The sequence below is a fragment of the Eriocheir sinensis genome, chromosome 18, assembly GCF_024679095.1.
Source record: "Eriocheir sinensis breed Jianghai 21 chromosome 18, ASM2467909v1, whole genome shotgun sequence".
Lineage (NCBI taxonomy): Eukaryota > Metazoa > Arthropoda > Malacostraca > Decapoda > Varunidae > Eriocheir > Eriocheir sinensis.
The window spans coordinates 9,584,928-9,599,810 of record NC_066526.1 but is presented as its reverse complement, the minus strand read 5'-3'; positions in this window follow the sequence as shown (position 1 = coordinate 9,599,810).

The window sequence follows — 14,883 nt, the reverse complement described above, 5'->3', positions numbered from 1 at the left end:
CAGTTATACCCGCGTGGTCCGTATACTCCACAATTATGTACCCCATCACTATGTCACGAAAATGCTTCAGAGCCCACACAATGGCAAGAGCCTCTAGGTGGGTAACAGAATAGCTCTTTTCCGGAGCTGTAAGTACTCGACTGGCGAACGCTATCACATGCTTTTTGCCGGACTTATCTGTTTGCATCAGAGCGGCTCCTAGTCCACTAGCCGAAGCGTCGGTACAAAGCTGAAAGGGGTCCTTGAAATCCGGAAAGACAAGGACCGGAGCCTGTGTCAGCGCTTTCTTTAAATCCTCAAAGCTCGTTTGTTGAGCTGGGAGCCACTGAAATGGTACGTCTTTCTTTAATAGATAGGTCAGGGGACTCGCGCGTGCTGCGAAGTCCTTTATGAAAAGCCTGTAATAACCTGCGACACCCAAGAAAGACCGTACATTGTCCGCAGACGTTGGCTGAGGGAACTCGGCAATAGCCTTTATTTTGTTGTCCACTGTGTGGATGCCGAATTCGTCCACGACATGCCCCAAGAACTTGATCCGAGGCTTTAAAAATTCACATTTGGTGATTTTGAGCTTTAATCCGACCTCTTGAAGTCTGTGTAGGACTGCTTTTAGTGTTTCCATGTGTGCATGCACGTCTTTACTTGCTATGATGATGTCGTCTAAATACATATAGACAGAGTTGCCCAGCAAGTCACCAGAAATACTGTTGGAAGGTCAAGGGAGCTCCTTTGAGCCCGAACGGCATCCTCGTCCACTCCTAGTGGCCATGAGGCGTGCTGAAAGCCGTTTTTTCACGTGACTCGGGGACCATGGGCAGTTGCCAGTAGCCACTGACCAGATCAAGACTCGTAAAGACTTTATTTCCTCTACCGAGACACATCAGAAGATCTCTAAGAACGGGAAGCGGAAAATGATCATCCACGGTCGCGGTGTTCACACGCCGGAAATCAATCACAGGACGATGAGAACCGTCTCTCTTTGGAACCAGAAACAAGGGTGAATTCCACGGGGAATTCGATTCTTTGATGACACCTTGTTCTAACATTTCAGAGATAAGTTGTTGCACCACCTCCCTCTGACTGCTGGGAGCTTGTACGCATTGATATATACAGGGTTTGTATTGGGTTTTAACTTAATGTGGTGTTCAGCACACTGCGTAACTCCAAGCGGCTCGCTTGGCAGAGCAAGCGCCCCCCGATACTGTTCCAGAAGCTGGACTAAGGTTGGCTTAGTTTCGGAATAATGTGCAACTTTTAGGAATGCCTCTAAATTAGCTGTGTCTTGTTCGGGAGAAGCCTGACACGCCGAGGTTATGCCTGAGACTTGGGCTGAAGGGTATTCAGCTGGTTCCGGGGCGACATTTCTCCCATACACTAGACACTGGCATAATCTAACACCGTGTTTTAGGGATACAGGGGATCCAGACGTGTTTATTACCAATGCTTCTGCAAAACCTCCCTCCTTGACTGTCGCAAGAGTTACCTCCACCGTCACGCGGTGTATGTGAGGAGCTCCGTCGATACACACATCACTGCCCGTCGGAGGGGCGTTAGGCAAACGGATTTTAACAAGTTTTGCAGCACGATCCGGAACTATATGAGGACCTTCTACGACTGCCGTTACTGTCCGCCACAAGTCTGCAATGTTTTCGTGTGGTTTGACCGTAAGAGGTGACACTTGGGCGGTGGCAGTCCCTGAGTCTGTGGTGGGTTGGTCATTTTCCCCCTCTGAGGGTGGGATTACAGGTGACAGAGGCTATTGATTTACCATCCCCTGTATGCGTCGGCCTTGATACACGATCGCGTTGCTTTCAGGGTTTATGGTTATGTGCAGGTCTTTCATGGCGTTTAATCCTAAGATTCCTTAGCAAACTCTAGCAAACCTGCTAGAGACATAAAAGAAATCTCGAAAGGGACATACATTTTCATGTAAGCTGACTGTTAGTGGTACTCGCCCAAGGATTCCCGAAGTGGTGCCCGTCACGCCTACCACATTCAGGTCGTTCTCTTGGAGCGGCCAATTTTCCCCATTCGCCTGTCGTGTCAGTGACCTGTAAGCGGAGTCGGAGATGACATTGACTGTGGCACCTGTGTCAACCGCTAAGGTGAGTGAAATTTTGCCCACCTTGCAAGGGAGGGCAATTATGCTTGTCCGTCCCAAGGCGGCAATGACGGAGTCAAGTTGTTCCCAATTAGTAGGGACATTTGGATGTACGCCTCGGGGCTGTCACGAAGTCATGTCTTTTTATTCTGAGAAGAGGAGTGTGGTTTACTGTCCGCTGAGGACTGTGTGAATCATGAAAACAATTCCCGTGGTATGACAAAAGGCAGCCTTCCGCTGATGGTTTGGCCTAGGGTTCTTGTGTGATGAATGATGCCCGCCCCTGTAACCTCCTGACCTCCTATCTGAGCCCTGTCTTGAATGTGTTGATTCCCTACGTTTCGCGAAACAAGAATGTTCAGAATGTCCTGATTGTTTGCAAAAACTACAGGTGAGAGATGCCTTACTTTCTGCTTGCAATGCTGCGGCCGTTGCGAGGGGTTGATGGTGAGGGTGTTCCTGAACCTTAACTTCTAACTCTGAGAAGAAGTCAACCAACTTCCCGCTCGGCTTGAAGGCCAAAGGAAGGGCAGAACGGCGGTTCTTCTCTGAAATATGAAATAAGTAAAAAAACAACTCGAAAGCTGTCTTCACCTGGTGCTTCTGCATACAGCCCCCTGGAAGCCAGAACGCGTCTTCTAGGCTCTTGACACAGTCAACCGCCAGCTGACTTGCCTCAATCATGGCGTCCCAAATCGGCTTTGTTGAGGAATTTTTTTGGAGGGACTCAACCGTGTGTGCCATGTGTCTAACGATGCTTAGTTTACTCCCGCCCCCGAAGATTTTTATGAAATTCCTTTTAAAAACCTCATAGTTTACACCAATGTCCCCCGAAGCGAAAGCCGAGGACTGCATCAAATTCAGTGCCCGAGAGCCTGGAAGTAACCGTGACCGAATGAAAGCGATTTTATCATGATCTTCCGTAATGGAGGAATTTACGATGGCTGATTCACACAAATCTAGAAACTGTCTTGCCGAAAAGTCGGTCTCGCCTCCCGAGAATTGTCGAATACTGGCGTGAGTTGGAATGACCCAAATCGGGGGCGGGGGGAAGTGGGGTGGGGCCCCGGGAGGAGGGGGGGGAGGTGGATCGACAGGCATTGTGATCGGCTGAGTGGGGGTTAAGTAGTCAGACGAACCCGGAGGTGAAGGGGCGCTATCCCTTGGGAGGGAAGAGTACGTAGCCCCCGATGACAAATTTACCACATTTAAATCACCGGTGTTTGCACCTTGCTCCAATTCCTCCTCACTTGAAGGACGAGCCAACTGTTTAAAGGTGTCGCCGAGTTTAGCTAGAGTGTCTTTGTTCATACTATGGTGTAAATCATTTACAAAATAGGAGCATATGTTGATAGCTGTAAATATGAACCAATAAACGGAACGTGTATGAATTAATAGTTTGCACCGAAACCCTAAAAAGGCAAGAAAGAATGGCTAGCAAAGAGCCTTTATAAACACTGTGGTATTTTAAGTGGGTATACCATTGAAGCTCACGTTTTCTCTCGAGCGGTGAAAAGAAAACGGAGGCAGGGCACACTGATGAAGATTAACTTTGATCAGGGTACTCACACTATACTCAATATACTCGCTAGCAAACAATAAGAAAGAATCAATATCGTATGCGAATGAACGTTACTCTCACAGTTATGACTGATTAACAGTGTTAGGAACACAGAAATAAAAAATTCGTGCCTCTGCACGGAACAATAATGAAATAAGCCGAGTCGGCATACTTGGACAAGAAGGGAATAACCACAAATACCAAGATTAATCAGCTGATGTAGTGGAGAGGGCGACGGTTTGTGATGCCCTGGGGTACGTACAGTCGTTGTAGGCGCGTCAGGAAACCTCGGCCGCGGCTACAGCGGCGGTGAGAGGTGAGGGATGGGGGGACATCGGAGGACTCGCTATGGCGGTTGAAAACTGCTGACCCAGCGAATTGAGCGGCAGCGGTGGGAGCCGGTACACTGCCGCCAGACGTATGATGGCCGCGGCGTTCTTGTTATAGTAAGAGATGGGCCGCGGTGGCAGATAAGACGACTTGGGTGTGTAACCTCTTGAGAAGACGCCTTGCAGGAAACGGTAGTGGTAACAGCTTGCAGTCACCGGGAGATGTCCGCGGGTACCCTTGCTGACTGTTTGCCGGAAGAGGTTTGGGCCGATGCTCCCGGCAGTGGCGGTGTTGCCGCCAGCTGTGGAGCGAGGGGCATGTGGGGTGTTCCAAGGTCAGCGGGGCGTGCCTCCTCCTTGTCGGTGTGAATACTTCTGCCGTATCGTGGAGTGGCTTGCAGTGTTCGTAGCAGTGCTGGCTTGAAGCGGGGGAGCGGCTTGTAGATTGTGGCCCTCGCTTTCGGCTGCGTAGGCCTATGGGTGTGCTCGGGGCTTGTAGGCCGGACGCCTGTAGAGTTGTTGCTGGTGTCCTCGAGGCTTGTAGGCTGGACGCCTGTAGAGTTGCTGCTGGTGTGCTCGAGTTGCTTGTAGCCGGCGCCTGGTGAAGTGCTTGTAGCTGGCGCCTTGTGAGTTGCCGCGGACGGCTGGTGCGTTGCCGCGAACGGCAGGTGCGTTGCCGCGGACGGCAGGTGCGTTGACTCCTTCTTCCCTTGTACGCCTGTCCCCGGAGTTTGTTGGTGAGTTCTCGTGGCTTGGAGCTTGGAGGAGAACGAGGTAGCGAAGGCACAGGCGCGGGGTGACCGCTGCCAACCAAATGTAACGGGCTTGTCGGGGGGCGTTTAAAGGGTGTTGATTAAGACTTCAGCTTCCTTAAGGCGAATTATATTCGTAGCCTTTATGTACAAGAAGCGTCGGAGCGAGAGCGACTGTCGTTGTGTGTCAGTCGGACTCTCGTGAAGGAGTGACGAGTTACAGGTTGGAAAATAATTCTTACAATTGGTCACGTATGTCAAGGTGACCTCTGCGCACCATCGGAGTGCGAAGTATACAAAACTGAGACGGTAAACACTGACGGACGACATTCCTATAAGGTGGCGTGATCTATCTGTCGTGGGTTTTTTCCATTGACAATTGTATGCCTAATTCGTGGTGATATTAAATAATAATAATACATTGATATCCTACTATAACAAATCAATCCTTAACCGGAAGATTCAAAAGCACCTTTCCACTTCTTACCTTATATCTGATCGCCAGTATGGGTTCCGCAAGGGGCGTTCTACTGGCGATCTTCTTGCTCTCTTAACTGATTCTTGGTCATCCTCTCTTAGCCGTTTCGGTGAAACTTTCTCAGTTGCACTAGACATATCGAAAGCCTTCGATAGAGTCTTTTCTTTCTAAACTGTCCTGTTTCGGATTCTGTCCTTCTCTCTGTTCCTTTATCTCCAGTTTCCTTTCCGGCCGTTCTATCTCTGCTGTGGTAGACGGTCACTGTTCTTCTCATAAACCTATTAACAGTGGTGTTCCACAGGGGTCTGTCCTATCACCCACTCTCTTCCAGTTATTCATCAGTGATCTTCTTTCCATAACAAACTGTCCTATCCACTCATACGCTGATGACTCCACTCTGCATTATTCAACTTCTTTCAACGGAAGACCCTCTCAACAGGAATTACATGACTCCAGATTGGAGGCTGCAGAACGCTCAACCTCAGACCTTACTATCATTTCCGATTGGGGTAAAAGGAACCTTGTGTCCTTCAATGCCTCAAAACCCCAATTTCTCCACCTATCAACTAGACACAATCTTCCAAACACCTATCCCCTATTCTTCGACAACACTTAACTGTCACCTTCTTCAACACTAAACATCCTCGGTCTATCCTTAACTCAAAATCTTTAATGGAAACTTCACATCTCTTCTCTCACTAAATGAGGTTCCTCGAGGTTGGGCGTTCTGTACCGTCTCCGCCAGTTCTTCTCCCCCGCACAGTTGCTATCCATATACAGGGGCATTGTCCGCCCTCGTATGGAGTATGCATATCACGTGTGGGGGGGCTCCACTCACACAGCTCTCTTGGACAGAGTGGAGTCTAAGGCTCTTCGTCTCATCAGCTCTCCTCCTCTTACTGATAGTCTTCTACCTTTTAATTTCCGCCGCCATGTTGCCTCTCTTTCTATCTTCTATCGATATTTTCATGCTGACTACTCTTCTGAACTTGCTAACTGCATGCCTCCCCTACTCCTGTGGCCCCGCTGCACGCGACTTTCTACTCATGCTCATCCCTATACTGTCCAAACCCCTTATGCAAGAGTTAACCAGCATCTTCACTCTTTCATCCCTCACGCTGGTAAACTCTGGAACAATCTCCCTTCTTCTGTATTTCCTCCTGCCTACGACTTAAACTCTTTCAAGAGAAGGGTATCTGGACACCTCTCCTCCCGAAGTTGACCTCTCTTTCGGCCACCTCTTTTGATTATTTTTGTGAGCAGAGAGTAGCGGGCTTTTTTTTTATTTTTATTATTGCTTACTTTTTTGTGTGCCCTTGAGGTGTCTCCTCTGTTGTAAAAAAAAAAACGAAAAAAAAAGAGAACTGTAAAGAGAAAACCGATTGAAGGCAGAATACGAAGACAAAGAAAAGAAGTGTAAGAGGTAGAGAAGGAATACTGAGTGGAAAGTACTTAGAGGAAGAGGAGTGAGAGAGGAGTATTGCGTGGAAGGAAGAAATTAGGAGGAGGAGGAGTTGGAGAAGTAAACGAAGTGTGTAGGAGGGAGAAGAGGAGGGATGGTTATTGTGTAGGGGGAGGAGGGGAATGAAAGGTTTGTGTGAGATGAAGAAAAGGAAGAAGAGGCAGATGCGAAGTACCATGTGATAGGAAGAGGGAGGAGGAGGAGGAGACAAGAAAAAAATGAAATAAACCAGAAGGAGAAGGAAATTAATTGTATGGGATGAAAAAGAAGAACTGCATGGAAATTTAAGAAAAGTCTTAGGAGGAGAAAGTAAAAAAAAATGTATATAATAACGATGATGAGTACAAAGATGAGGATGTAGAGAGACGAGAATGGCGTCAAGAGGAGAAGGTGGCAGCATGTCGAAAGGAAGAGTAATTGGAGGAAGATAAATAATTGGGTTCAGTCCTCTGCCTCTGATGAGTATTAGTGAGACAGACAGACACAATAACAAGTGGAGGAAATATACATAAGATTCATTAATGCGTTTCCCCGAAATATGAAGGGTGGGTGGTGGTGGTGGTAGTAGTAGTAGTGGTAGTAGTAGTAGCAGTAGTAGTAGTAATAGTAATAGTAGTAGTAGTAGTAGTAGTAAAGGAGGAGGGGGAGTTGTAGTAGTAGTAGTACAGAAGAAGGAGGAATTGTAGTAGTAGTATTAGTAGTTGCAGTAGTACTAGCAGTAGTAGTAGTGGGATAAGGAGATTGCTTTTGTTGTTGTTGTTGGTGTTGTTGTAGGAGGAGGAGTATAAGTAAATATAATATAAACAAGAAACGATATATAAAAAAAAATGAAGAAGAGGGCAAGAAGGGAAGAATGACACAAACAAAATACATATCAATAATACAAATAACGCTTAAAAGATATAGAAGGGAACTTAAACAAAACAAGAACAAAAAGAACAAGAACAAGAAAAACAAGAACAAGAAGAGAAAAAAGAAGAACGAGAAGAAGACTAAGCACTTGTCCTTCACCATCCGGGATCATATTTGTTCCCTTTCCTCTCCACAGGAGGCGGTGGCTGAACGGATAGCGAGACGGCCCCGCGTTCAGGAGGACGCGAGTTCAATCCCCGCCCGGTGCCACCAAGTTGGGATTTTTCAGCCGCCGCCGAGTGGCTTAAAACTACCTACATGCTGTCCAGAAGACCACCTATCAACCCGGACTCTAGATTCTAGGATTAAAGATGAGCTCTGGGAGCCAATGCAAGATGGCGCCACTATAAACACTCGCCTGCGCCAGAACGGGCTGGGCCGACCATCAGGCCCCACCGGGAAAAAGCCTTTGACCGACCATCAGGATCCACCGGGAAGAAGCTTACCGGCGCAATGGGCCAAGACGTAAAAAAAAAAAATAAAAAAAAAAGAAGAAGCCATCCCACTCTCCTCTTAACGTTCTCGAGAACTATATTACACTCTTCATCTCCTCCCCGCGACCCGCCTCTTGACTTCCCGGGAGGTGAGGGGGGTCGAAGTGGCGGTAAATGTCCAGAGAGTTGCCCATCTCACTGCGGTACTTCTCACCCTAACCATGGGTTAGATCTCATAATTCTATGCATTTTGAACCCCATATATATGCCTCGCAAATTGATAGAATCGCTGCTAGCGATTTTTGAAAAGTTAGTGAGTTTTTGCGGCCGCCTCTGGGCGTCACGGGGGGGACTGGGATATTTTGTTATCCCCCCTCCAAAATACGATATTACGCCTCCATATTGTACTTAAGGGACGAAATACATGTCCCTTAACCATAATGTGAAGGCGGAAAAGCTTAAAAGTAGACAAACAGTGGTAAAGGTAGTGAAAAAGCATATTATACATACGCGCGATGTGTTTTGATGGCGGCCATATTGGATAGTGAGCAGTGTTGCCAACGATCCGGTTAGCGATGGTACGCTAGGTTAGCGATGGTACGCTTAGTTAGCCATTAGCCTACGCATGTGAGACAGGTCCACCACACGTGGTTATTTTTTTTCTTTAGAACACGCACCTTTACCTAATACTATACCCGGCCCAAACCTCACCAAGCCTTTGGGGCGCCAGGTGCGTTTCTAAAAAAAAAAACCGTGGTGGACTCTGGACTCTCACATGCGTGGTTAATAACCTAAGCAATAACCATCGTACCAAGCGTACGCTAACACGCTCGCATCGTCGGCAACGCCGCTGCTCACATCGCAATGGTCGCCATTCCGCCTTCATATTATGGTTAAGGGACATGTATTTCGTCCAATTAAGTACAATATGGAGGCGTAATATCGTATTTTGGAGGCGCGGAGTGGTTTTCAATAATTACCAAAACACTAACTTTTCAAAAATCGCTAGCAGCGATTCTATTAATTTGCGAGGCATATATATGGGGTTCAAAATACATAGAATTATGAGATCTAACCCATGGTTAGGGTGAGAAGTACCGCAGTGAGATGGGCAACTCTCTGGACATTTATCGAAGTGGCTGACTGGCTGACTGACTGATTGTTAAGTGTCGGTGATCTTCTAAGTGGCAATGGGAAGGAGGAAGGAGGAGGAGGAGGAGGAGGAGGAGGATAGGAGGAATCAAAGTAGCAAGAGCAAGGAAATTAGTGTAGTAAAAAACATAAAGAAGGGGAAAATGATGACGAAAAATAATAGTAGTAATAGAAATAAGAATAACACGAAAGAGATAGAAGACAGATAAAAAAGAAATAGGATGATAAGAGTGACTAACTGGTTGCCTGGCTGGCTCCTTGTTAACTGTTGGTGCCTTGATCTAACTAGCACGGAAGTTGAAGGAAAATAATGACTGACTGACTGACTGTTTCCCTGTTAATTGTTTGCTCCTTGTTCTTACCGTCACTGTGGGGGACGAGAAGAGTGACTGACTGGCTGCCTGACTGGTTCACTGTTAACTGTTTGTTTTATTTTAACTTGCATTAAGGAAGAGGAAGGGGTTATGACTGTCTGACTGAATCTTGTTGAGTGTCAGGCGGCGAATCGTGCGGTGATGATGAGGGAGAGGAGGGGAGAAGCCTGTTTGGATTACGTCACAGCTGTCCTGGTACCTGATCGGCGGTCACCGGGCTGGTGGGCGGGGCTTGTACGACAGGCCAGTGTGAACAGACGAAGTGCAAGGGTGGGGATGCTGGGGGGAAGATCGTTGGGGTTCTGGCACACACACACACACACACACACACACACACACACACACACACACACTCGGGTCTCCTCTGAAATGGATCGCGGCTGATATATCGACACACAGCTAAGACTTGTGGTGTAGGCGTCACTCTCTAGTCTCCTCCTCCTCCTCCACCTCCTCCATTACTTTTATTTCTTTGATGTTTCTAATACCTTAAGTTTTGTCTTCTATTCGTATTGTTTTGTTAATTTCTAATAGTAGTAGTAGTAGTAGTAGTAGTAGTAGTAGTAGTAGTAGTAGTGGTGGTGGTGGTGGTGGTAGTAGTAACAGTAGTATCATTGTTGTTGTTTTCATCATCATTATTAGATTCATCATTATTATTATTATTATTATTATTATTATTATTATTATTATTATTCCTCTCCCTCCACATATCCTCCTCTCCTCTCCTCTCTTCTCTTCTCCTCTCCTTTCCTCGTATCTCCTCCCCTCTTCCCTATCCTCCTCCGCCTTCTTCTCTTCCTCCTCTGCCTCCTCCTCCTCCTCCTCCTCCTCCTCCATTATTCCACTTGAGCATCCCTGGTGTACACACACACACACACACGACTACTATATATCACTGAAGTTCCAATAGGCGTGAGTGTTTCTGCCTCCCTCTCCTCCTCCTCCTCCTCCTCTTCCTCCTCCCTTCCCTCCCTCCTCCAATCCTTCCTCCCTCCTTCCCTCCCGTTCATCCCTTCCACACCTTCCCGAATTTTGCCTCGCCGTTCCTTTCCTTCTCTTCCATTTCTCTTCTCATTAGGTCTTGGTTTTGTGTTGTTATTCATACCTGAGATTTCTAGGCGTTTCACTTTTTTTATGTTTCCTGGTTTTGTGTTTCTTACCATTCGCGTATTCGAAACTGTTTTTGCTTTGCTCTGTGAAAATGTTATTAGAAAAAAATATTTTTATAGTGTATTCTGTCTGATGAGGAGGAAGATTTTTCGTTAGTCGTGCACTCCCTTTCATGTATCTCCTTGTCTTCGTTTTCTTTATAGTCTTGGTGGATTTTTCTACTTTTATTTGAAGTTTGAGTGTGTTTTAATTCAGTGTGTACGGCACAGTGTTTGTGTCACCCTTGTCTCCGTCCTCGTGTGTGTACGGCACAACGTTTGTGCCACCAACTCTCTCCCTTGTGAAATGCAGCTATCACACTATATGGCAATAATCATTCGTTAATTCAATATCTTTACTTATTCTTAGACAGATTTTTAGCGCTATAGCTATTACAACTTGTTTTCTAACAAGTGATCGTGTGAAATACAATAAATATCTTTGCAGTACGATAACTGCAGTTTGCTGGAATTTTGGTGGTATCTGGCAACTATAGTTCCCGGCAACGCCGATGTAGCTCAGTGTTGCAATTCTGGAAATTTTCTTGCTAGATCTAGAGATTTTGGGTAATGATCCAGCGTGGAAATTTGCCATCTAGCTACTAGCGTTTTATTGAAAATGCCTACTTAGTCATTTTTAGAGGGCATAATTATTGTATTACGTACGTACGTATCGCGATTTGCGGCTCTAATCTAGAAATTTTTGAGGGTGAGTCTAGCGAGACTGAAAATTTTATCGATGACAACACTGCCCCTGCTTCTCCGTGCCCGTCAGTTGCAATCGCAATGGCGAGAAGATTGCATACGCATAATTTGCATGATGATGAGAGTAACTCTACGGAGTCAGAATCAGTTTTATTTGATTCTGATGAGTTCAGCAACATCGAGGAAAGCATGACTGACAACGGGAGGGAAAGACCAAGTACATGAGTCAAAAATATAATATATATTATGGTGAAACATTAGGAATTCATGCAAAGGTACATTTCCCAAACCTTTTCTTTTTTTTACAGCTAGTTCTGGGAACACCGACATTAGCGGCACTGAATGTGAGGCATTATTGCAAAGTAGCCTACGTACACCACAGTCCTTACAATATCAAGTACAAGACATCAAGTAGTGTAAACGAGTTTTTTTTTTTTTTTTTTTTTTTTTTACGTCGTTGCCTGTTGCGCCGGTAGGCATCTTCCTGGTGGGGCCTGATGGTCGGCCCAAGGCTTCTTCCAGGTGGGGCCTGATGGTCGGCCCAGCCCGTTCTGGCGCAGGCGAGTGTTTATAGTGACGCCATTTTGCATTGGCTCATGCGGCCCCCCGGAACTCGTTCTTGATTCGCTTGGACGGCTTCCTCTAGAGTCCGGGTTTATGGGTGGTCTTCAGGACAGCATGTGGGTAGTTTTAAGCCACTCGGCGGTGACTGAAAAATCCGAGTGGTAGCGTGGGGATTCGAGCCCGCGCCGTCCATCACGCGGTGAATGTGGGCCCAGTACGCTACCAGTTCGGCCACCGCCTACCCAATACATACATATATTGAGAACTAGGTGTGTGTGTGTGTGTGTGTGTGTGTGTGTGTGTGTGTGTGTGTGTGTGTGTGTGTGTGTGTATCTATCTCTATCTATATATCTCTCTATTTAGCTATCTATCTCTATCTATCTACTTCTCTCTCTCTCTCTCTCTCTCTCTCTCTCTCGATATATAGATATAGATATCGATATATATATATATATATATATATATATATATATCTGTATATATATATATATATATATATATATATATATATATATATATATATAGATATATATATATATATATATCTATATATATATATATATATATATATATATATATATATATATATATATATCAAGATTTGCAATAAAAATGGCCGAGCTAGCGGCAAATAATGGGAATGGTAATAACTCTCAGAATAATAAAGTAGTTTCTGCAAAGCTAAAGCTTAATCATTTCAAAGAAGGGGATAATATAGAAATATTTGTAGCGCGTTATGAGGAAGCCGCTAACTTAATACAGTATGACGAGGTCACCATGCGTTTGCAATTCATGAGTCTTTTTGAAGGTAAAGCTTTGGAGGTAATTCATAGATTGGATGATAACTCTCGTGAGTATAAAGATATGAAGGAGGCATTATTGGCAGCTTATGGAATGTCTGTTGATGATTTAAAGAATCAATTCTCCTCTGCCTCCATAAATGGCGATGAGACAGCAATTCAATTTGCTGCTCGCCTCAAGGGGTACTTAGATCAATGGCTCAAGAAAGACGGTGCTGAGGAGACAGTTGAAGGTGTGAAGGACCTAATCTTGCGTGCGCAGTACGTAAAATCCTGCCCAGATGAATTAGTCACGAGGCTCAAAATAGACAAGGTGAGAAAATTGGAAGTTATGAAGGAATTGGCTAATTCCTATTTTGAGGCCTGCGGTAGGACGAAAAGGCCTGTAGTTAAAACCAATAACATGCCGAGTGAAGTCCCTAGAAAGACTGGTTCAGGCGTCGCTACCCCCCATGGTGCGATTAGCCAAGCATGGCCTTCAGCCAAAAGTAACCAACATTATGCACCGCGTCCAAAGACTGGAAGTTATGGGTCGCGACCGTATCAGGGTAATACGCGGCACAAAAATGCTGCAGTAAGACAAGAAAGTGCCCCGCAGCATGGTAATTATGGTAGAAAGCAGAGTTCGCCAACACATGTGCCTTCCGTGAACGGCCAGTCTCGCGATGAGGCGCAGAATCCATGACTAGTGGCCGGAACCGCCACTAATCAGTACGATGAACGGTTGAAATTGAGTAAACGTTGGGTAGAAGACCGAGAGGTTACGGTGATGAGGGATAGTGGTTCTACCATTTGTACACTGAGGCACAGCTTAGCTAGGAGCCATGAATCACAGGCAAACGTAGAAAAATATGGCTGTTGAATAGCGCGCCAGTGATAGCTCTTGAAGTCAAGATAAAAGTCAAGTCACCCTATTACACAGGCTGGATCATGGCGGTGACACTCGAAACACCGCTCTATGATTTAGTGATTGGCAACATTCCCTGAGCTACTAACGGGGTGAGTAAAAATGCAGTCACTCAAACACCTAACGCGGTGTTGGAGCCAGAGAATTTTGGAGAAAGTGAAAGGTTACAAGGAGAAGGTGAGCCTCAGATTGGTGCAGCAGTAGTGACCCGAGCAGCCGCTCAGCGTAAAGCTGGCGTCACACTGGACCCAAATTTGGCGAGCACGAGCTCTTGCTGGCAGCTTTTGCTCGCGAGCAAGTCACTGTTGTCGTCACACGGACGAGCGACGAGGGGCGAGCGGCGAGCAACATTGTAAACAAACCCTCAACCATGGCGCCTACTACACCTACGCTTCGCATTACGGTTAAGTGTGCAGCTGTGACGGCATTACTTGCCGTTATTCAACGAGCTCCGAAGAAGAAAAGACGAGTCTGGGTTCGGTCATGGCTGAAGAGAAGGGAGGGAGACCCATGATGTGTACAACATCATAACATCATAACTTTCTTCAGCGTTGATTTACAGAAATCTGGATGGCTGTGGTCCCATAACTCGGGATGGTCCCTGACTCTTGCTATCAAAGAGTATACAATGAAGGAGGACAAGTGAATTTTTGAACGAGGAGACGTGGCCATGGCGAGTGTTTATATCAGCTGGCCTGGGCGGTCTTTGTCTTGGTTTTGGAAATCAAAATAAAATCCAACACTACTTTTCTCAACATTATAAAATATTACAAACACCGTCAAACATAAAAGGAGTATGTGAATAAGTCTTCTAATATCATGGGTATACGGATTCAATACACTAGGTAATATATATTATTCGCATATCGGTGCACCACAGAGCTCATTTGACTGCTTGCTTGCGGCTCGCCGAGCTGCTCCCCGTCTAAGCGGCGAGCTAAACGCAGGAGCAAAAGCTCGGGAGCAAGCCATCCCTCCAGCAAAAGCTGCCAGCAAAAGCTCGTGCTCGCCAGATTTGGTCCAGTGTGACGCCACCTTAAGAGTACTGTTAGGCCTCTCATAGTTACATCTCTTGGAGATCTAACTAACAGCGAGTACGTAAGGAAGTGGAGAGAGACGACACCCTGCACGGCGTACGCAAACGTTTGCAGGAAAACAGTGTCATTCAGCTGAACGACAACCGCGTCAGCTTTATCAAGCAGCG